Here is a 22,062-nt window from a genome sequence, read left to right as displayed (position 1 = left end):
CAGCTGTGTCTAACGGCGACTTCAAACCTGTTTTTTTGAAGTCAAGTTAAGCGCCTCCCAGTTATTCCCCTGGGTTTAGTTCAGCAAAGCCATCTCGTCGTACTTTCAATCTGTTCAAAACCAGAATAATCTGCTTGCTGAGGATTTCAGCATTAGGCAGAATTTCTGATTTCCAAGTAGATTAGGGCCTCCAGATGCAATGTACTATATAATGTACAAAAATAAATATCTATCTTGATTTTACATCGTTTGACAAGGGTAATCGTCCGTTTTATCGGAGAGCAAGGATGGATTTCTGAGTTTGTGAAAGTGTACTTCACTATTTGGCAGAAGGCTTCGATTTTTATCTCTCAACACACCCAGGGTGTGTGCGTGTTAATTTGAGGGTTTCCAAAAGCACTATAATATGTTCCTGCTCTCTTTTTTATATAATTGTGGGAAATTTTCATCTATCCTGTTGAGAGCAATTTAGTCACCGAGAGCTGTAATGAAATGTAGCCCACAGCTCTCTCCTTCAAAGAACCTGTACTGCAGTTTACTGTCGGGGGCGGGAGGGGGTAAATGCCTCTTGCTTTCATGGTTTATATGTAACTCTCAAAGTATGTCTACTAGACAATATTTAGCAGCTCGCACCAAGCCGAGCGCCGAGAGAGAAGGCGGTGTGGCTGGTACCTGCTGGGTGGCTGGGACTTCCACTATTTGTGTAAACTAACTGGTTCATTAAGTCTTTATAGCTCTGTTGATAATAAATGAGAGCTGCTTTCTTTGCAACCAGATGGTGTTACTTAGGAGCTTTAACAAGCAGTGCCAAATGAAAGACGTAATTCTCAATTAAAGCTTTCGCCAAACTTTTTAAAGGCACCACAGACACAGCGCTGATAATTAGAACTCCTCAGCTGGTCCACCTAATCTCACCTGGGCCCTTGTGATTGGGTTTCATTGATCCTTCCCTTCCTCTTCTCTGCCTTGGTCTTCAAAGCGCCCCTGGGCTCCGAATGTAATCCACCCAGCAAAACACAGAGCAGTGCGACTGGTAAATACACTCACAAGGTCCAGCATATGCATTTAATAATAGTGGTATATGTTACCAAAGTGTTTGCAGGTTATGAAATGCTTTGCCTGCCCCCTGCCCATTGTCTGTGGAGCTCACCAATCACATGTTGGTTTCCTCTTGTCATAACTTTGTAATTTAAAGTAAAACACCAACTCCTTTTCAACAGTTATTTTTAGACATGTTAGAATCACCAAAGCAAACCTCTCGCCTGTAAAAGTCAGGCCAACTCTGACACCTGTTAATTGTTTTACTGCTCCGGCAGGGGTGCACAGAACCTCCCTGCTTTAATGTGATAACTGGCAACTAATTAGTTTTTTATGCGCTCTCAATTAAGTGGTGTCGATCTCACAGCTGCACCTGCTTTACATCATTGATTTCAGTCCGATTGTGACAGAGATGTCTGTTTCTCATTTGTGCCTTTGCGTCAGAATAAAATGGAGACTTATTTAATGTGACCCTGTATATTTATATAAAATGTGCCAGGGTTTTAACCGATCGAGGTTAATCTGTTGGCTTTAATCTTGTGTGTGAGGGTGAGGGTGAGGGTGGGGGTGGGGGTGTGTGTGTGTGTGTAATTTGTAATTTGTTAAGCAGCCAGAATACTTGAGATAGATGTCCATTTTAAATGACCAACTTAGGAGAAACGCTCCAGAATAAAGTGCTGGTGTTTTATTACAGTAATTAAGCAAAGTGAAAAGCCTAGTTTCACAAAAATATCTCCAGGACATTAAAACGCTGTAAGTGCTATTATACTCTCTCTACAAAAAGTAATATAAGACTTCTCCACATTGTAAATGGTGAGGTGGTGGTTGCCATGTGTAAGGAAATGCCTTTAACGTTTGAGATGAGGTTTCATCCTGAGTACGCACACATTCCTGGGTTGGAGATACAGGCCGTGCAGGCTTATCACACGCTGCCGCAGTTTGGTGTGATTATTATCGGGAACCAACAGCCCTTTCAGAAGATTTATGAGGACTTTTTAAGGGTGGTAATTAAGCGATGTGATCTCTAAACCTGCTTCTGAAATCAAATCACTTCATCCCAGTTCCGAGAAATGTTTATAGCAAGTTTCTATTTACAAGCAAACACTTTTCCTGCCTTTTTGACTTTCTGAGGTTTAGCATAAAAAGTTTGTACTACTCTTGATCTGATAGAAGCTATTAGAATAATTCATTTGTATTTTAAATCGTACCTTTGATAAGTTCTCTCCTGTATACTTTTCAAGGTATCTTTTTTTTTTCCTTTGGCACTTGGGGGTTTAAGCTGTCTTTTCAATGCAGACTCCTCGAGAGGGAATTTAAGACATGCTTACCTATATAAGGAAACCTGTTGGCCTGAGAGACTCTTCTGTGTGATTGAGCGAGGCATGCACACGCACACACCCTGGCGAGGGGGAGTGAGCGAGCGAGCGAGGGGCTGGACAGATCCCAGTTCCCTGACTCACGGTATTAACAGTTTAAGTTTTACTACGAGGGGGAGACAGACACATCAGGCTTTATCTGCAGAGCCCTCTCTGCAGAGTAGCAGTGACTTTTTTCTCTCCTTAGGAAAGCACGAGCCACAGACCGGAGCGATGGGGAAGCAGGTAAGAGAGAGGCTGTTTGAGTGGCACTGCGCTGGGGCAATTATAAAAACCCACCGAGAGAGGAGAGGTTGTGTGCTTTTCACCTGTAATCTGCTGCGGTTGTGTTTGCATTCACCAAGGTGTTTTAAGCGCTCCTGCCCAAACAGGCTCTCACGTTTGTTTCCCTTCCTCTTTCATTCATTCTTTTAAAGTGAATGTCACTTAATTACAGTGGATTGTGTTGTTAAGATGTGAACAGCAAAGCAAAGAGTTGCCTTCACTTTACTGTACTTTGCGTATCTCTGATGAAATCCAGATGCAAAGCTGAGATGGAATTAATTCTATGCATTTTCAATTAGTCATGTGTTGTTGTCCTATGCACTAAACAAGCCAAGAGAGTTTAAAGGCAAATACACTTCAGAAATTGTGTGTGTGGACGCTATGCATTTCAGAGGATTTAAAGAACTCGAGTATAGATTCGTAATAAAATATGCAAATCAAATTTAAAAGCCAAATTATATATGTCTGCAAGAAAAACTATGATCTTTTTGAACTGACACACAAACACACACACACACACAGACACACACACTTTTCCTGAAATGAATGGAATAAATACGTAGATATTGTAGGAGTATTTCAAATTGTAACATGTTAGCTGCATATTGCTTCTACCTTGGTCAAAGGCCCTTGTATTGTGCCTTGTTCACATCCAAACAAACAAAGAAACACACAACAACCTTTCAGTGCCGATCTGTGTGAGTGCAGTGCACGTGTATAACTATCTCCTGTGTGACCCTTGTTTCTGCAAGGTTCCCTGGCTGATTGTCGTTTTAATTGGATATTCGTTGTTGTTGTTTTTTTGTTTGTTTATTAATTAGTTCTATTTTTTTTTTTTTTTGTGATATTAAACCTCCCAAGAACCTATATTTACATACCAAAAGAAAATGATGTATGTAAATTATTTTTGTTTCTAGGATAGGATCAACTTATATTTGAACAATAAGAAAAGTAATTGTTCGAAGTCACATTTATTTATCTATTAATTTCGCCAGATATTTTGTAAATTATGAGTCCCAGTGTGACTGGGAATTGGAAGGCTTTTCCGCACGATATTCGCACTGATCTGAGTTTGATTAGCACGCGCACACGATTATTTTTCAAAATGTGTTTTGATTCAGGCCGTGCATCTGGCATGAGGTTTGGTCTCATTCTGATTACCCAGGAGTGAGACCTAATTTGAACTTGGGACGCATACTTCCAATGATACCCCAATAATAATACGCTTTCAATCACGATATCAATAAAGCCGAATCTTGCTTGGGTCCTTTAAATTATAAATTCCACTTGGATGTGGGTTAAGTTCAAAGATGATGTACAACATGCCCCTACTTAACATGGAAATGAGTAATCAGAATTGCTGAGTGATCTTCGCTGGGAGAGCCCACTCGTTTCCTGCCCTAATTCCTGTAAGGCTTACTCTGCCCCCCCATAAAAAGGGGGTAATAAGTATTGAATTTTGTAGATGATGGTAAAGCTAAGCAATCATTTATATCTTGAGGAGACTGAAACCCAGGGGGAGGCTGCATTGGTTCAGCTTCCTTGCGCTGACAGACTGCCAGCAAAGTGTTTCTAAATCCCGCCCTGCGTGATAATCGATTCGTTACCATCACTGCTTTAATTCCGAGACACCATTCATACAAAACGCTGCAAGTCTTAGATATGTGGAGTCTGATCTGATGAACGCCACGTACCGTATTTTAGAAACCTTACATTTATCTCCCAGTTTTAACAGCAGTTATTCGATAAGCTCCGAATGACATAGTTAATTCCGGTACGACTTATTGTCTTTGTAAGCTGGTGCTAGGAGAATTATCCTGCAGTTGACAAAGACTTCACAAATTCAATGAGCAACTACAAAAACGTAACGAAGAGGATAGCTGGCCCCAGCATATATGTGTGCCACCAGCGTGTGTCCCTGCAGAACACTTTTATTTATGATTCGATTGACATTCTGCATGAAAAGAGTTGTGTATTTATTACTTCAATTTCAATTGTAGGAAGTATTGCCTAGAAAAAGTCAAAGGGAAGCTGTGAAGTCCAGTATACCTGCGAGGTAGACATTTGAGACGGCAATTAACTGTAATTGACTCAAATATTGTGATTTTGTAAAATTCCCATTTGCTTGTACTCGGCAAACGTAACGAGAGACAGAGGTCTTGGTTCACACAGAGACCTGAGGCGATGGGTAACTCTCTGCTGCATCAATCAGACAGCAGAGAGAGGACAATGAAAACACAGTGTTCACTTACAGATGATCACTGACACATCCATCAGGCAGTCTCTCTTTTCTCTGCGGATACAGTTCAGCTCAGTCTTCATTCACGGATAGTCTAGCAGTAGAGTTATTTTCGACTGAAGTTGTGGCTTTTAGAAAATGCGGTCAAATTGATGTCTTTTTTTGTGGGCAGTAAGGATTTGAAGGCTTCGGGACTCGTCCCTTGTTCAGAAAATATCCCAACCCTCATTTCTAGGCAAATGGTTTGAGTGTGATTATAAAAACCCAAGTCACATTGCAGTGTTTCCCTGAACTTTTTGTATTTCATTTACACAGCCAGTGTAACATCAAATACAGCTGATTTTGACAGTTATATTTTATGGGTCCTTTCTTTTAGACCATTATAGTTGTTGTTCTGGTTTTATAATTAACACAAGTAATCATTGTAAGTACAGCTACTGCCTAGGGTGAATTTAAATATCAAATAGTCGAATTACTTATCTGAATACTAACCAATGTCCTGTTTTGATTTGCCAGCAGTGGATGGAAAATACTACTTGCAGTGGCTTATGATTTCTTTGCGCTATAATTAACAACTGTCAGGATAGGAAACAAATACCAAATTGCATGCCCTCTCGGCCCTGAAGTGGGGGGTCCCTTCTGGGCAGGGTTGAACAACAACTGGCAGCAGAGTCTGGTGGCTTTGCCCCGGAGATCCTCTGCAGCTGCCTCTAGCCAGACGGAGAACATCTTCTCTTAATAAAACATGCAAAACGACTTTTACAAGCCCTCGGAAATGCATTACCGTTGACTCGTGTGGATTCTTCCTCGGCTGTGATGTATTGCTTTTGATTGGCCATTCACACTGGACAAAACAACTGCGTTATAAACTGATAGGGGACTGTAACTTGTTTAAAATTTGGCGTAACATAGAAACACCCAACAACAACAACGCCAAAGGTGAATACTGTGTAGCGAAACATAAATGTAGTTGAGAATGCATTTGTTTGCATGCAAAAATTGTACTGGGGCTTAACTACGCTCCATTTATATTGAATATGGACATATACGGAATAGCAAAGGTCCTCTCAGTTAATGAACAGGCAACAATACCAAGCCACTACTCTACACTACACTGCTGCTGATGGCAGAGGTGAGCAAATTGGAGGAATACAAGGTGTAATGGTGGTTTGGCATCTGAAGGTGTCACAAGCAGCCCACAAGGAAGACTGTACCGATGATGTGGTCTTTTTTTTTAACGAGGAACAGGATTGTTAGTGTTAGTCGCAGCCCAGTTCTCTGCGTGTCAACTCCGGCTCATCACTACAGGAGCTGTGCTGTAACAGGGAGGTTTGGGGCCGTGCCAGGGATATCCCGAACTGTTAATTTTTGCAAGTTATCTGCGACAGAACATGTCTTTACAGACCTGGGTGTGCCCTTCCCCACGAAGATTGATTTATTTTCCATTGCCTGGTCCGTATCCTTAAAGGAGAGCTCTTCCTTGCAGTGGTGGAGGGTGGATGCATTCTGTGTGATTAAATTTGAGGAAAATAACAGAAAGAAACATCCTGAGCAGTAACATGATCTCAGCCTGGATGCCACTGAAAGCACGGCGATGATGAGCCAAGGCTGCAGTTTTGAGTTGCACTAATAAGAGGGGAAAAGGTCAAGTGTGCCAGTCTTAGGGGAATGAAAACAGTGGTTGTAAAGTGATAACAGGGATACGCTCTCCTCATTTGGGGGGGAAGAGTTTCTTGTCTGAACGTGCCCCCCGTTTACTGACAGTGATTTCTAAACACCATTTTCCTCTGAGACGACGCCGCGCTACTGCTATCTGACAGGATGCTTTCTGAGCAGAGGACTGAGCCTCGGTGAGTCGTCAGTCAGAGGAGGAACAGAGTGGAGCTGTGTGCTGGATGGCAGTGTGTTTAAAGGACATGTGAAGCATTGATTGCTTTATTCAAATCAGTGCGTCAATCCCCTGAGTTTCGAGGTGAATGGTCTCTTCAGTGACGTTCAGTTTGTTTTTTTCTTTGTGCGTTGAGTCTGAGAGGAATGACAGCATGTTAAAGTTGTTTGGTAGATTCTCCTGGATATTTCGGTCTGGGCCCCTCTTGTTTTTCGCCAGCCCTGTTTATTTATTAATGATTCTTGTCTGTAGCACTCCTGGGACCATGTTCGGTACAGATCTCCCCTCCCCTTCCCATATCTACACTAGAGCAGGGATTCCATATCAATTAAATTTGATCGTTTTATGACTTATGGGGTTCTGTGCGTTGACGAACTGCTAAGGGACTGCATTCCAGATTCATTAGCTGTCAGGCGCTTTCACTTCTTAGGCCCCTGTAAGGATCCTCAGTGTACTGGTTAAAATATTCAGTGTGTTGTGATACTGTCACCCTTTCTCTTCAAATGCATGTGTCCTTTTTTAATAATGTATCGCTGTCATTAAAATTGTGAACATGGTGACAGTGGAAAGCATTGATACTGTCACCATGTTGACTATTTTAATATATATATATATATATACAAATTACACATTTGGAAAAGTAGTTTATTTGTGCAAAATGTGAAACTAGTGGACGATATGTAATATATGCATAAATTGAGCGTGAAATTCAGTACGTCCGTTAGGAATACAGATTACAATAATGTGATTATTTGGCTTAAATCATAGTGTTTGCATCCTGACCATTTTGGTTAAATCTGTTTACACGACAGGATTAGCAACAATCAACATGATAAACGTTTTTCAAGCATTCATGTTTTGATCATTTCGGACAATAATGAAAGGATTTAATTCTTGTAATAGTTTGACAAAGATATAGAGACACCAGTTACAAAATAACAATTATATCACACTGGGTGAATTCTGATAAGTGTGAATCATGCAAATACACTTGTTAAAACAACTAGACATTGAACCGTAGGTGGCAGTGGAGTGGTCTCTATTTAGACATGCATCTCTCAGTTTTATGCCTAAAATACTGTACCGATATTGAGATGCTCCTACTTTGAAGTACATTCTTACAACAGTTATCGCTCAGCAGTGTTTATAGGTAGATGACAGCCAAGGAATCTGTTATACGCATTCATCATACATATATGTTGCATGGACTGTGAAGTCAAGTTGGATTTCTATACAAAGAAATAAGGTGAACAAGATCAAATGTCCCTAATTCTTGGCATCTCTGTCTCTAATGAATGGATTTGACACACAGATTTGAACTCTTTGCTAGTTTGTGCTCTATTTAGGTTTAGTCTCTGTGATTGAGACTCAACATAGCCAGTACACACTCGTTTCTTTCTTAGAAAGGCAAGCTGTCTGTTTTCCAAAGAAGCAAACCAGGCATGTCTAGTGAGAACCATCTCAAGACCCTTCCTCCTTGCACATCATTATTCAACGATGCTTTAATCCGTGCAAGAAACACATTTAAATTCTGCTGCTTCCACCACGGCTTTGATCTGAGATCACAAGTTTGTATCCCATTACGGTGATGGGAGTTGAGCTCTGAGCTCGCCCGGCGATGCCTTCGCTCTTAATAATGCGAGAGAGGAGCCCTGAGCACAGAGACTGAGCGGCTCCTCCAGTAAGAAGTTTGCGATGAGGGATATACTATTAATTTCACACAAGGGGCACTTAAAGCAAATTAAATATAGATGAAAAGTAGTAGGTAAGAGTGTTTGGGAAAATAATGCAGGAGAAGCCAGTTGTCGCTTTTGAGTCTTATATTCGAGACCTTCACACACAGTGGGATATAAACAAAATCTCAATGGCTGAGTAAAGACTCATTATTATTAATGGTGTTCTTAATTAATTGATCACCTCCTACTTCCTTATTTATGATCTCTCAGGTAATGTGCATGTAATCGCAGTATTAATGCATTGTTTATTTTGTCTTCTGAAGTCCCATTGACAGCAGTTCACAAAAATATTCTTTATAGCAGTAGTGCCAGTGGCGCTATAATCACTGCAAGTATAATGCCTAAAGCCGCCCTCTTGTGATGCATGAGAACACCCTGTTGTGCTCTAATGATTCAATTACTCACGACTTTCAAAGGGTCTATAACGACACCTGCAAAGATGGCCGTGGCTGGAATATGGTCTCTCAGGGTTATTAATAATGAATGTGCCTAAGAAATGATCCCAGGGCCCAGCGTGAGCCCCAGAGAACTAATTCATAATAACGCTTGTTGCCGTGTGGTGCTGACAAAACTACCCCTCTCACACTGAGGATACATAGATTCAAAGAGTGGGTTTCTAAGGTCCAAGAATCCAGTCTTTTTTAGACAGACAAATGTCGTTCCAATGAGAAGTGAATCCTTAGACTCTGCTGTAACGTGCTTTACAGAACAGAGGTGTGTCAGAAGTCATGTACTTTATGTGTAAAAAGTACAGTTAATGAAGTACGTATATTATGCTTAACTGCACTTTTAGTTTTGTAAGGCGAACAGCAGTAGACCTTTGCCGCGTTGTTTACGGGGTGTGGACAGGCGGCCATGGACGCAGGACAAAGCCGTGACGAACTATACCGTCAGTTTTTGTGTGCACACGAGATGAATACATATTTAATTGTATTAATCTCTATGTATACAGTGTGTGCCTGTATCCGGTTTTATTTCATCAAGCGATGTGTTTCGGTTATTTCCAGATGGAGAGATTAACAGACTCGGCTGCTTTTGAGGGTTTATTCCCAGTCACTGTTATCCCTCAGATCAGGATGCGGAGAAGAAAGACGTGATTAAAAACAGCAATTTCAGGTGTGGGTAGAGTCTGCTGTGAACCCTTGAGATGACTTTGAGTTTTGCACCCCGTGGCATTATTGCGAGCTAATAAATAGACTGTACACTACAGCCACTGGTAATGAGTTTATATTCCAATGTCATTCTGGAATTAATTAAGTAGTTTTCATTTCCTCAACCTTCAAAGTAAGAGAATGGAAGAACCGTATTATTAGCTCTTTGGCAAATACATTTCAACATATTTCTCTCATCAGAATAAAAGAAAAGACATATTCAGAACCAGAGCTGCTTTTTTTCAGTTTCATTCTTCCTCTATCTTTACTGAAGGCAAAACTTCTGTTATTCCAACGTTAGAATGATTTACACTCTTTTATGAGGGTACAATGTGTTCGATCTGTATGAGATTATGGAACAGCCTCGGCCTTTCTCTGCTAATGCCGCGCACATTTGCGGGAGGGAGTTCGCTGTGTTATTGTGAGAGAGATGGCACAGCAAACAGCTTTGAATAAAGGGATTACAGAGGAGAAAAGGGGCTCGGAGTGAGCAATCGCTGAAGATCTGTTGCTGTATCGAAGTCATTATGCTGCAATGTGTTATTTGATATCCTCTCTCTATTAAAGAGTTGCAGCTGACTGTGGGGTATTTATAAATCTTCCGGGCCCTGTCTCCGTTTGATGCATGCTCTGTGCCAGTGCTATTGATGGGCATATTGCAGCCACCTGTTGACCCTTTTTGGAGAGATAAGAATGGATTGCACTCCAGGAACAGAGGGGCGTTTTACACAACCTCCAGGGCACATAATCAAGGAAATGTTTCAATGGTAGGACTAAGTCAGTATAGTAAAACCTTATTTCTGGTTTTCACTGGTGACGTTTGTGTCTGTAATTAATGTAACTGTTATAGCGCAACGGATTATCTTTATAACATAAGAACATAAGAAAGTGTCCAATCGAGAGGAGGCCATTTGCCCCATCGTGCTCGTTTGGTGTCCATTAATAACTAAGTGATCAAGGATCCTATCCAGTCTGTTTTTGAATGTTCCCAAATTGTCTCTTCAGCCACATCGCTGGGGAGTTTGTTCAGATTGTGACGCCTCTCTGTGTGAAGAAGTGTCTCCTGTTTTCTGTCTTGAATGCCTTGAAGCCCAATTTCCATTTGTGTCCCCGGGTGCGTGTGTCCCTGATGATCTGGAAAAGCTCCTCTGGTTTGATGTGGTCGATGCCGTTCATGATTTTGAAGACTGATTTTAAAGTAATCTATGTTTGCTCTGATGCTTACATACAAAACAAAGTATGCATTAACTATTAAAATCTATTTGTTAAGCTATAGGTTCATTAAAGTTAAAGAACCTCATGTCCAGTGAGCTGTGTTGTGTTCTGACTTGCCCTGACAGGGGGCAGTGCTTAGCTTCTGGAAAAATATCACACTTGGTTGATTTTGTTGCAACAAGTTTCCTCATCTGACTCATTAGTCTGTGCTGTGATACAGTGTCTCGGCACCGCGGTATTCTCCATTAATCTTGATGCCGCGCGCTCCAGTGTGGCGTCTTGCTTTTTATATTCTATTTAATGTTTTTCAGAAACCAAAATTAATTTGCTCGATTTGTGTTTTGACAGGTCTTGGCTTTAGAGACTTTAGCAACAGGAATGTATTCAGGCAGCTCTGGAGCGGCGGGGAGCCGTGCCCGGGGGCTGTCAATCGCATGGCTGTGTGAGAGGAGCATGTTGAAGTGGTGTGCTGGAGCAGATGTTTTGGCTCCCTGGTGTCTCGGTGTGCTTCAGTGAATTTTTCAAATAGCAAAGGTATGGGGGGAATTCGAGTGAACGAGAGAACGGGTCGGAGATGTCCTGGGCTAGACCTGAGGTCGCGCGCCTGTTGTGTACAGACTTATTTGCGCCGCCTGAACTGTAGGTGAGGTTTTACTTCAAGGGTAACAGCATGAATGTCTATGAGTGATAAGACGGGAATGAAATGATGAAGACAGAGTTAGAAAGTCTTCAAATACTGATAACTCAAGCCCTCCTACTTGTGCTTCCTGTGTCAGACATGTATGTAAGTGTGGTCTGTATTACATTTCAGATTGTGGGCCTATGTAGGAGGTGTTCAGACTGCCACCCACTTGGGAATGGGATTTAAAGCTGCATATTTTGTTGTTACCAAGTAGTGTGTCCTTTGGTTCAAACACAGTGAGACTCATCTACTGTATTAATGAATTTCCTACTTGAAGATCAGGTATTTTGATGGGTTTGCCTCCAAACGAATGCTTTCTGGCATCTTTCTTCTTTCAGGAATATTATGAATTCCTTCAAATGGGAAACAATATCCACATTTACTTTCAGCAAAGTGTGTCTGTGTGTATCTGTCTGTATACACCAAGCTGGAACTGCCAAGTGTAATTCGACCCGAGTTGCAGCCGCAGCTCTCCGCAGCCCAGGTGAACAAGCGCGCACACCTCCTCAGAGACGCGTTGTCAGGCCGAGCTCTCCTGTCTGCTCGAGCGTTGTGTATAGACTAGCTCAGGCGTTGTGACGTGAGTACAAAAGCACTTGTGTTTCAATTAGAGGAGAGACAGGGCTCTTGATGATTTCCCTGCCCTCTCCCTTCTTCCCAGTCCTGGCTAGCAACGACATGAATCAGCATCAGAAATCAGATCAAGTGCGCAAGGTACCTGAATGTGTTTCCTGTTGCATTCAGACGGAGAGCATCATAAATTCGCAGCCGCCAATGGAAGGTGTGACTGTGAAAGATGATCACACTTTCGCATAACCATTACTGGAATTTAGATTGTTATTAACACCCCAACACCCCAGTACGTATTGATTTCCAACAAAGAAAAACAATTGTTCAGTATTTGTCAGTGTTGGGTTTTCAGGGTTAATTTGAAGGGAATTGAAAGTGCTTCTGCTCGGAGCCTTTTATTCAGACAGCATACACTACCTTTTAAAGTCATTTGGCAGAGTCCAGCCATTTGTAGATCATGTTTCTATCGCTTAATAGCTAAGTGAATAGTTTCATATGTCAGTTTAGTTTGTAATCTTTCCAGTTCTGCTCTTGCTGTTCAAGATACAGAAGCAGAATACCTTTCGCTGCAGAGGATTATATTTTATCCAATTTAAAATGCATGGTACATTTTGTATTTGAGCCTATATTATTACATACTATTCAAGTATGTGTTTAACATAATAGTCTTGATATGACATGTATAATACAATTGTAAAATATGTAGTGATTATCTATTACCAGATGGTTTATAAATGCCCTCTAACTCATGCTTTAGTGTTCAGTTTATAGTTCGTGTTTCCTGTATTAGTTCAGTTCATTTCATTTTATTATAAACCCAGAGGGCAATTGGATTATCCATCTAGCTTTCAAAAGTCTCCACTAACTTCATGGCAGAGCAGGAAGATTGTCCATCCGGCTTGCGGCTCTGCCGGATTTGAGCATACGGGCGTGCGCTGGCCAAGAAATTAAAATCATGTTCCTGAGAAATAGGTAGCTGAGGTTTTGACAGATTCAAGAAAAAGCCCTTTGTAGCTGGAAGCAATTAGGGGTTTCTCCCGATGGACAGAAGAATGCAGTGGGATTTCACCACAGACCCGTTAAAAGGAGGAGGGAAAATAGTGGGCTAATGGGATATGGTTGCTTGCCGTGGTGGAACTAAGCATTCCAGTATGACGTCATTCCCCACAAGATTCTTTCTTTGCGTATAGGCATCCAAATCTCATTGTTACAGTGCTTTATATGTAAACTGCTGTCTTCCCAGCTGCCTGCAATGCTCTTGTTTCTCTTGTGTAACAAAACTTTAAAAGCTTTCCTCAGCATAACCAATAAAGTCATTTGTTTTCATAGTGAGCAACACTTATGGATGAAAGTGTACAAAAATTCAACCGTATGGGTGAGCTTTTATTTTTTATTTGTTCTGTGGGTCTGTTAGTGGAACAGCTGGTGTGAAATACTTTGGCCGAATGGGCTCTGCTTTGAATTTCTCTGCAGAAATATGGGATTTGAAAGGAATGTGAAGTGTTTTTGGTGGTCTCCAAAACTAATTAATTAAAATATCAATTATAAAATGGAAGGTGTGGGTGATTCAGTTGGGGGATTCGAACAGGTATCATAGCGTTGACAGATTAATTGAAAACAAGATTAAGAAGGAATGTGATACAACTCCCCAATTATACCCAATGAACACACATGATCGTGATGACTTTTGCAATCATATCTTGTGACCTTTGTGTCATATCCCTCTTATTGTAACATCTATCAACTCTTTAGTAGTTATTTTACTAAGGATTTAAACAGCAGATGGTGGCAACATCTTTCGGGAGCACAGTACAGGTTTTGTTTTTTAAGAGTGATATAATGGCTATTTTCATGAGAAGCCGTGTTTAGAGAAACACCTACACACATATGGGAAGATTATACGATTTTTTATTTATTTCGTTTGGGAAGGCTCATTAAAGAGTTGCAGTCTGGAACTGTAGTCTCAGGCTTTATTGTATATGTATTTATTTTATGAAAAAAATTATTGGTATAGTAACTTGCTTGCGATCAGATAGTGTGGGGATGAATTTCCAGCTGAGACTTGAGTGTGATGCTGTTTTACGTCTTCTAGGACAGTTGTGCCCCTGTGACGAAATACAGCATGAGGTCAAACAAATCAATCTGAATTTAAAGAGTGAGCCTCAAGTCTCCTAAACGGACATCCACGTTGAACTCATGCTGGCCTTTCTCGACCCTGTGTGCTGGGACAGAGCCCTCCCACAGATGGGACCTTCGCGATCTGGGAATGTCAGATTTAAAAAGCTCTTTCATGTGCAGATGTGTTCTCAAGTGTTTAGGTGCCATTGACAGAGTTTGGGCAGCAAGGGGATGAATGCTTTTGAGGATTTGAAGGTGAGGGACTGCAGGGACTTTTGTTCTCTATTTAAAAAAGATTAAAAACATCACCCACAACATTTGAGCTTTTAATATACTTACATTCACTCAATAAAGGCCTCTAAAACTTCACTAACAGTCAAAAGTGAAAACACCCCAATTTTTCCATTCCAGTGAATAACCTGAAATGGTACATAGGTAAGCGGTAAACTGACAGAGGTTTAGGTTACCAAAAACTGAAAAATAATGTACATTTCAGAGTTATATACTGTGTTACTACACCCTCTTAAGAATTATTTTCCAGTGTTACGCGCAGCTCCTGTGCATAGAAGTTACACTGTTTTCCTACAATGCGCACATCGTTTGAAAGCTTATTCTCTTGGCTCCCAGTGCGTTTCATTCTCAAACACGTCTGATTTACAGTTTCCATGTCGCCCGCTGTCAGTTACCCCGGGGGGTAAACGCACAGTGGGGGGGGGGGGGTTCATTCAGACGGTCACAGATCACTCAGTTTCGATCGGATTTCTTTGCAAATAGGCTTGTTTTGTTCAGAACAACCTAACGATTAATTATTTGATGTTCTATCAAACACAGATAATGTAAAATCATTGTTTTGGTCTTGTCTTGATCAGTAGACTGTCTGGTTCCAGAATATGTCATAATTGTCAATATTTTCTGAGATTTTGTATTCCTTCTCAGACCATGTATACCCCCACACCCCCATTTCAGAATGCTGTATGAAAATCAAATTTTTCACATCAGAGAATGCTTCACAATGTTAAAAAGCATCTCAGCTTTCATGGGATACCAAACACTTGGCAAACAACACAACAGTGAAGAGTACACATGGGATTAAAGAGAAGCACACAGATTTGGTGCCCTTTTAAGGGTACCAGAGGGGTTTGTCAGTTTAAGGGGTTACATTTTGTTAAACAAAACGCTTCCATGATTTATTTTTTATCTCCAATTGTTTATTTGTTCAATGCTTTAATTCCAGAGTGCATTGAGAAATTAAACTGCGTACAATTCAATACAAACTGAAAAAATTCTTAACCTTTTGACCGCTAGTGTATGATGTGACACTTTTCACTTTCCTCTTGTGTCATTCCTCCTCAGGAAAACATTAAAACACAACATGACAGTAAAGGTTTTTACGACTGCGGCTCAAAGCCTTTTACTCCTGCAAAGGCACTAACTCCCTATTATGTGCCGAAAGATAACAATGAAAATGGTAAACCTGGTTTTGTAAGCACACTGTCAAGGATGATGTCTGAATCCCTATTCACAGCTGTCACGACTATGGGCTTTGAAATCACAAATGTGAGCAAAGCTGTGGAATAAAGTACAATGAAAGCGAATGAATCATAACCCTGAGAGATTGTGGCCAATGGCTGTGGAATGAACCAATCAAATGAAATGTAAAATAAAATAAAAACTCAATTAGCCCTCAACGCCAGCACATGAGCACACAGGACAAAAATAACTATAACTTTCCCTTTAGAGTGATCAATTGAACATCCACTGCCCCTTATATTGCATTTGCATCAAAACAAATAATTAATTAAGAAGTCACACTGTTGTGCTCATAAAACGTGTTCAGGGTGTTCGGATACACACTATAATAAGCACCTTTGAACACTGACTCCTTGTTTTAAATTAGCATCACAGAACAAGAGTGTGTAAAGCTCATACTATACGATCTCACGTGTTAAAAACTAGTGGAGATCACATGTAAAGCCTACATGGGTTATGTGAACGAATTCAATATATTCTCACTCAATGCAGCCCTCTAGGAATATAAGTAGATGCTTTAATGTTAAATATGGTAATCTGTTGTAATTACCTCTTGTATCATTTAGGTAGGCATACAGAAACTTTAACTGCATTATCACCAATCGATTTGTTTAAACTCTTGTGTCCTGGATCATATTATATGGTGTTGAAAGCCAAGTGGATTTGCACAAACATGATTCTTTCTTTCTCAGTCATGAACACTTTCAAAGACATTCAAACTATCACCATTAGGACAATACAGTCTTGAGTGTGGCTGCCCCTTATCTTTGTCTTTGTATTATTTTTACAAGATATATTTGGCCTAATTGGGATTTGCGGTCAGTTTCTGAGCTTCACAGAAGGCAGCGTGGTGTACAAGCTATCAGCTCACTGAGTGTTGCCTTACCTACTTGTGTTGTCAAAAACAACGAGGTCAAACAAAGGTACGAGGTGTTTCATTCTGAAACACTTTCACCAGTGGAGGGTTAAATTAAATCCCATTCACATTCAAAATGTGCTCTTTGCTGAACTGTTTGTTTTGGATTATTCTCAGCTTGCCACAGATACAAATTGCCTTTTAGTATCATTTAACAGCATTCCTTCGATGAGAGTTGAGGACTTTTTAAGCTTGGAGGTCGTCTCCTTACCCCTCGGTGGTGAAACCCAGCGGGGCATCGCTGAGGTACACTGGGCATTCGTCCTAAAATAAAATAGTTTTGCTACGTCAGTTTGGTACATTTATTCAGAATCTTGGCATCTAGTGTTGATAAAGCATCTTTCACACTAACCAGATATCTAGAACGACAATTCAATCCTCTTAAGCAGGATACAGGACAACTAGTAAAGTGCCTGTCTATGTCACCATTGCTCATCTTCAATGCCCACATGTCTATGTTGTACAGAGTTTCCAACCAAGTGAAATGCCTAAAAGGATTTCAAGCCATACAAATAATTAATCTATCTTCAGTACGTGCTAATCAGCTGTAATGTAACGCTAATGCGAGACACGGCGCTCACCTGAACTAATACGATTTGACTCCGAGACCAGCAACTGTGTCTCCGAGGTGCTTGTCATCGTCGATAATGTAATTTACATACTAATACACACCTGTTTGGGAGACTTTTATCAGTGGGAGTCACGGAAGAGATTATGTAAATGCTCGTCTTGTTTGGACAGAGAGTATAATTTTAAGACGGATGTGTAATGTTTGGTAGGAATGACAGCTGCAGATGTATCTGTTCTGCTGACAGAAATAAGCGGAAATAAGCCCACATCACCAGGTTTTCTTATTTTGGTTATCTGATATCTCTGTGCTAAACAATCTGTGAGGAATGCACAGTGGCCCGGTCGTCACGATTGTCTCGTGCACAACATGCGTAAATTTTCTGATGCGTTGTGCCGATGTAAAATGACCGTGAAGGGTGAAAAACTGTCTAATGCATACTTAAAAGCCACGATAGTATTTTCTCTTCTGAACTCCCTAAAATAAAAGGCTCGGCTTATTTTTAAATCTCTCTGAAACTATATCCAAAACAGCGTGTTGGCCCCGGAGAAACCACAAGCAGTGGCAAAAGCTGTATAATTTCAGGAGCAGATATTAAAACGGATGTTTGTGTGTCAGAGCGTGAGATCCACATTGTACGTATGTATCTTATGGACAGTTCAATTGTAGGTGAAGATTTGCTTACAACAGGAAACTTTTTCTATAAATAAAGTAAACCGCAATACAAATGTTGACCTACAGAGAATTTAATTTACCACGAATAACATTTTATTCATAAGAGATGTATTCAAAAGTAGCTAATTGAAGCATACGAAATATCTAATTCTTTTATCTTTTGAGTACTTATTGCAAAGTGACTTTAATGAGCTAAAACATCCTGCTGATGGGCCAGTGACTGTAGGTGAAGCAGGACAATTAGGATGCTAATGAAGGTACAGGACTGGACTAATTCTGATGTACGTCTGGATGTCAGGACACAGATCCATCTCAGGCTACACTTAGCTGTCAATCCTGTGGACCCCTTCAAGATCAGCAATGATACGAGGATCTGGGGACACACATGTTTTAAAGCATTCGGAACAGAAAACAGGAGATGTTTTTTTGCAGCCTGGAGCAACTTCTCGAGCCATATCCCTGAAGATGACGCCTTGGGATCATTAAACATATATAGACTGGATTTGAATCTCGGATCATTAACTTCCAGGCTACCAATCAAGTATGATGGCTCCCTCTCATCTCTAATCTTCTGTGTGTTTCCTGTGTTTGAGAGATGCTAGGTGAGATCCGCTTTGATAAAATCATGTTCTTGCCAGATAATCTTGTCTCACCCGATGAGTGTCAGCTGCTTAAAAGGTATGAAATGAAAATGTGTGTTTTTGCACAGACTAAACAGAGCATTCAGGTATCGGAGACACCACTCGCAGGCCATTTCAATGTGGCGTTGACACAGAGGTGTAGGTGTTCGTCATAGTGGCGTTACTGTTTCTCTTCTGGCACAATTTAATTGAGCAAATTGCGTGACATCTGATAAGCCAAGGCGCGAGTCTGAGGTGTTCCCAGGCAGGTGTTCTGCATATGCATATAGCCTTGTTATTCGCTGATGTTGTCAGTGAGGAATGCACAAAGTACGTTGGCAGTCCATTAAAGTCTGTAACTATACAACACCTGACTCCATTTAGAATTCGGAAAAAATTACTCTCAGGACCTGTTCCATCTCTTAAAACAATATATACTTATACTGCTTTGAGGTAATGACGTTTCCTTTATTGAGAAACATTTTTTTTTTTTAATTCTGTACAACTTTTCTACAGTATTGTATTGATTATCCATCATGGCAACATCTCAAGTGTCATCTAAAATATCTTAAATGTCTTAAATATGCTTCTAATTACATGTCATTTTACTTCAGTTTGTGTGTTGTGAAATAATAAATTAGTACTTTGATTTAGCATCTTACAGCCATATGATTCCATTATATATCTGTCAGATATTTGGAAAGAAAAACAAACTGTGGAGATGTCTGACTTGCGTGGCAAATTAATTGAAAGAGCCTTCGTGTTTAATCTTAAATTGGCTCGTATCAACCAGATAGTGAAACGCCAGACTTAATTGACATTGTTGTCAATATGTCTCGAAGCTGAACTTTACCAGGCCAGTGGACATGTAAAGACAGAGTGAATTAAGAAGGGTTAACATGCAGTTTTTATATGTTTTCAGAGTGCTTGTATTAGCCAAATATGTGTGGAGAGATCAAAGACCGAATATGCAGAGATAGGATTGTTGGAAGGCTGAAGAAGTTAGTGGGTGATGTTTTACTGCAGTTCTCGGTTTGTAAGCCAGGAAGCTTTGAGTTTGTTATGTTTTGTTATGTCGTGGTGGTTGGCAACACACGAACTATAACTTGCAAGCTGTGTAGCAATTTATTACAGGGTATTTATTGAAAATGAGTGCTTATGTAATTCGTTTTTAAATGTGCATTTTTTTATGTATACTATTTGAAGGTGTATTAGAGTGACTATAGTAGCATCGTAAAAAGTCTGAAAGCATAGTCAGTTCCACACCTATTGTGATGTTTATCTTGCATGCATTTTAAATCACAAGTTTTAACACCTGTTTGTAAAGGTATGTTTTGCCCTCGAGGGAAGACTTAAATGGAAACATTTGTCTTTGTCTCATGTGACACTTTGTATTGTAACTATTTGACAGTGCTTGCCTTTTTGTTGTTGTTTTTGTAGGGGATTGAAACAGTTTGGTGAAGAATGTAGAAAAGCCTGACTAGACTGGCTGAGAAGCAGCAGGTGTGCGACTGCGGTTTAAACTCGCTCTCCTTCTGAGAGTCAGGCAGGTCTTTGGGAAGAGTCAGCTTGTCATTCGTTTGGGATTGTGTGTAAAATAACTTTTCGAATCTCTCAAATGGAAGAATCATTCGATTAGTATTCGTCGTTCTTTTAGTATCACAGAAATCTTGCACACAAAGTTTGATCAAATCTGCAGTGTTTCCAGAATCTATCCAGAGCGCGGGGGACACACTCGTTTGTTGCCATAGGAACAACAGTTTAGTGTAATACATCCACAGACGCACACACACACACACACACTATATACACACACACATTATACACACACACACACACACTATACACACACACACACACACACACAAACTATATACACACATACACACACACACTATATATTCACACACACACACACACACACACAAACTATATACACACATACACACACACTATATACACACACACACACACTATATACACACAGACACACACGCACACACACACACACTATATACACACACACACTATATACACACACACACACACACACTATATACACACAGACACACACGCACACACACACTATATACACACACACACACTATATACACACACACACACACACACACACACACTATATACACACACACACACACACACACACAGAGACACACGCAGACACACGCACACACTCAACCCCAGTGCTATTTCATGATTTATCTCAAGTTGGCATCTTCTTTGTGGGATGTTTTCTCAGAGTCTTGTTGTCCTGGTGCGTTGAGGCCATCACAAATAAAAAACAATATTGTATCAGTCTGATTGCAAGAGCAGGGCGACCTCTTAGCGTCTTTTTGTTGAACAGGAAATAAAAGTTGCTTGTGAACTCCTGCACCTGTTCCGCAGGGCAGATCTCGTGACCTGCTGTTTGGACAATCCCTGACTGATGTGTTGCCAAAAACACGGTGGCGTCGGCTGTGTTTTGTGTTGTGGCAGGTCTTCATGGGTAATGGGCACTCCTGAGCACACGGCTAATATGATGATTCATGCACCTATTCATTAATTCAGTGTATGGCTGGAGGTTTTAAAGTAGTGCAATTAGAAACCTCCGATTGTGCAAGCCTGTATCGTATTTCACGCAAATCTTGGCCTGAATATGTTTTTACTTGTTTAATAATTTTGATTTTATTTGAGTTCTAGAACTTTGCTATAAAACAAATGAAAATTCCAAAGATTAGAGGAGAAAAATACACGACGCGGCAGTCAAATGAGAAAAGATGTCAAAGGCTTAAGCCAAGTCTGGAGAACGGATGTCAATCTCGTGATTTGCAGGCGTTTCTCCCGTTGTATTTCATCATCGAGCAGTCAGCACAAAGCTCCTCTGTAGGTTGCATTCCTGAGGATTTGTAACGTGTCCAAAAAGGATTTTAATTACTTATTTGGCACTTTTGAAAACTGGCTCCTTGCTGAGATTATTGTAGTCATGTGTCCAGGGATGATCAAAGTTCATTACATTGTTTTCTGGTGACCTAATCTAAAGAAAATGGTCCGTACCACGTCTGAATCTAGAACAGAAAATAATAGATGTTATTGTTATAATTTTAATGAATCATCATACTAGCCTATATATATATATATATATATATATATATATATATATATATATATATATGTGTGTGTGTGTGTCTGTGTTTGTGTGCGCTTTAAGCTTTCTATCCTGTATGTCTGCCATCTCTATAGGTTTCAGCCCTCTCTGACATCTCACCTATTTTCAATGCTGCCAAATCTCTGAGTCAAGCTCCCTGAGGAAAAACATATTCCTGCCATCCTTAGTTATGTATGTGTTACATAATAATATCACACATTAGCTGTAATAATTATTTATTCTATGCAAAGGTTCCAAGCAAAAGGCTGATGAAATGTTATGTTCAGAATGGAAAGCATGTTTGTTTGACAAATAATGATGACACATACTG

The 22,062-nt window shown here is 40.3% G+C and overlaps 1 protein-coding gene across 1 annotated transcript in view; it reads left to right on the top strand.

The window, feature by feature from the left end:
- The first annotated feature begins 2,527 nt into the window (after nt 1-2,527).
- The window catches only part of mid1 (midline 1), a 125,297-nt gene continuing 105,762 nt past the window's right edge, over nt 2,528-22,062 (top strand). Inside the window, exon 1 of the mRNA XM_066705907.1 lies at nt 2,528-2,639. The gene's annotated coding sequence lies outside the window, so the exon portion shown is untranslated. The remainder of the gene's footprint in view (nt 2,640-22,062) is intronic.

Source organism: Amia ocellicauda, chromosome 6, assembly GCF_036373705.1.
Source record: "Amia ocellicauda isolate fAmiCal2 chromosome 6, fAmiCal2.hap1, whole genome shotgun sequence".
NCBI classification, from domain to species: domain Eukaryota; kingdom Metazoa; phylum Chordata; class Actinopteri; order Amiiformes; family Amiidae; genus Amia; species Amia ocellicauda.
The sequence above is the reverse complement of the archived record's forward strand: the minus strand, read 5'-3'. Positions and strand labels throughout refer to the sequence as shown.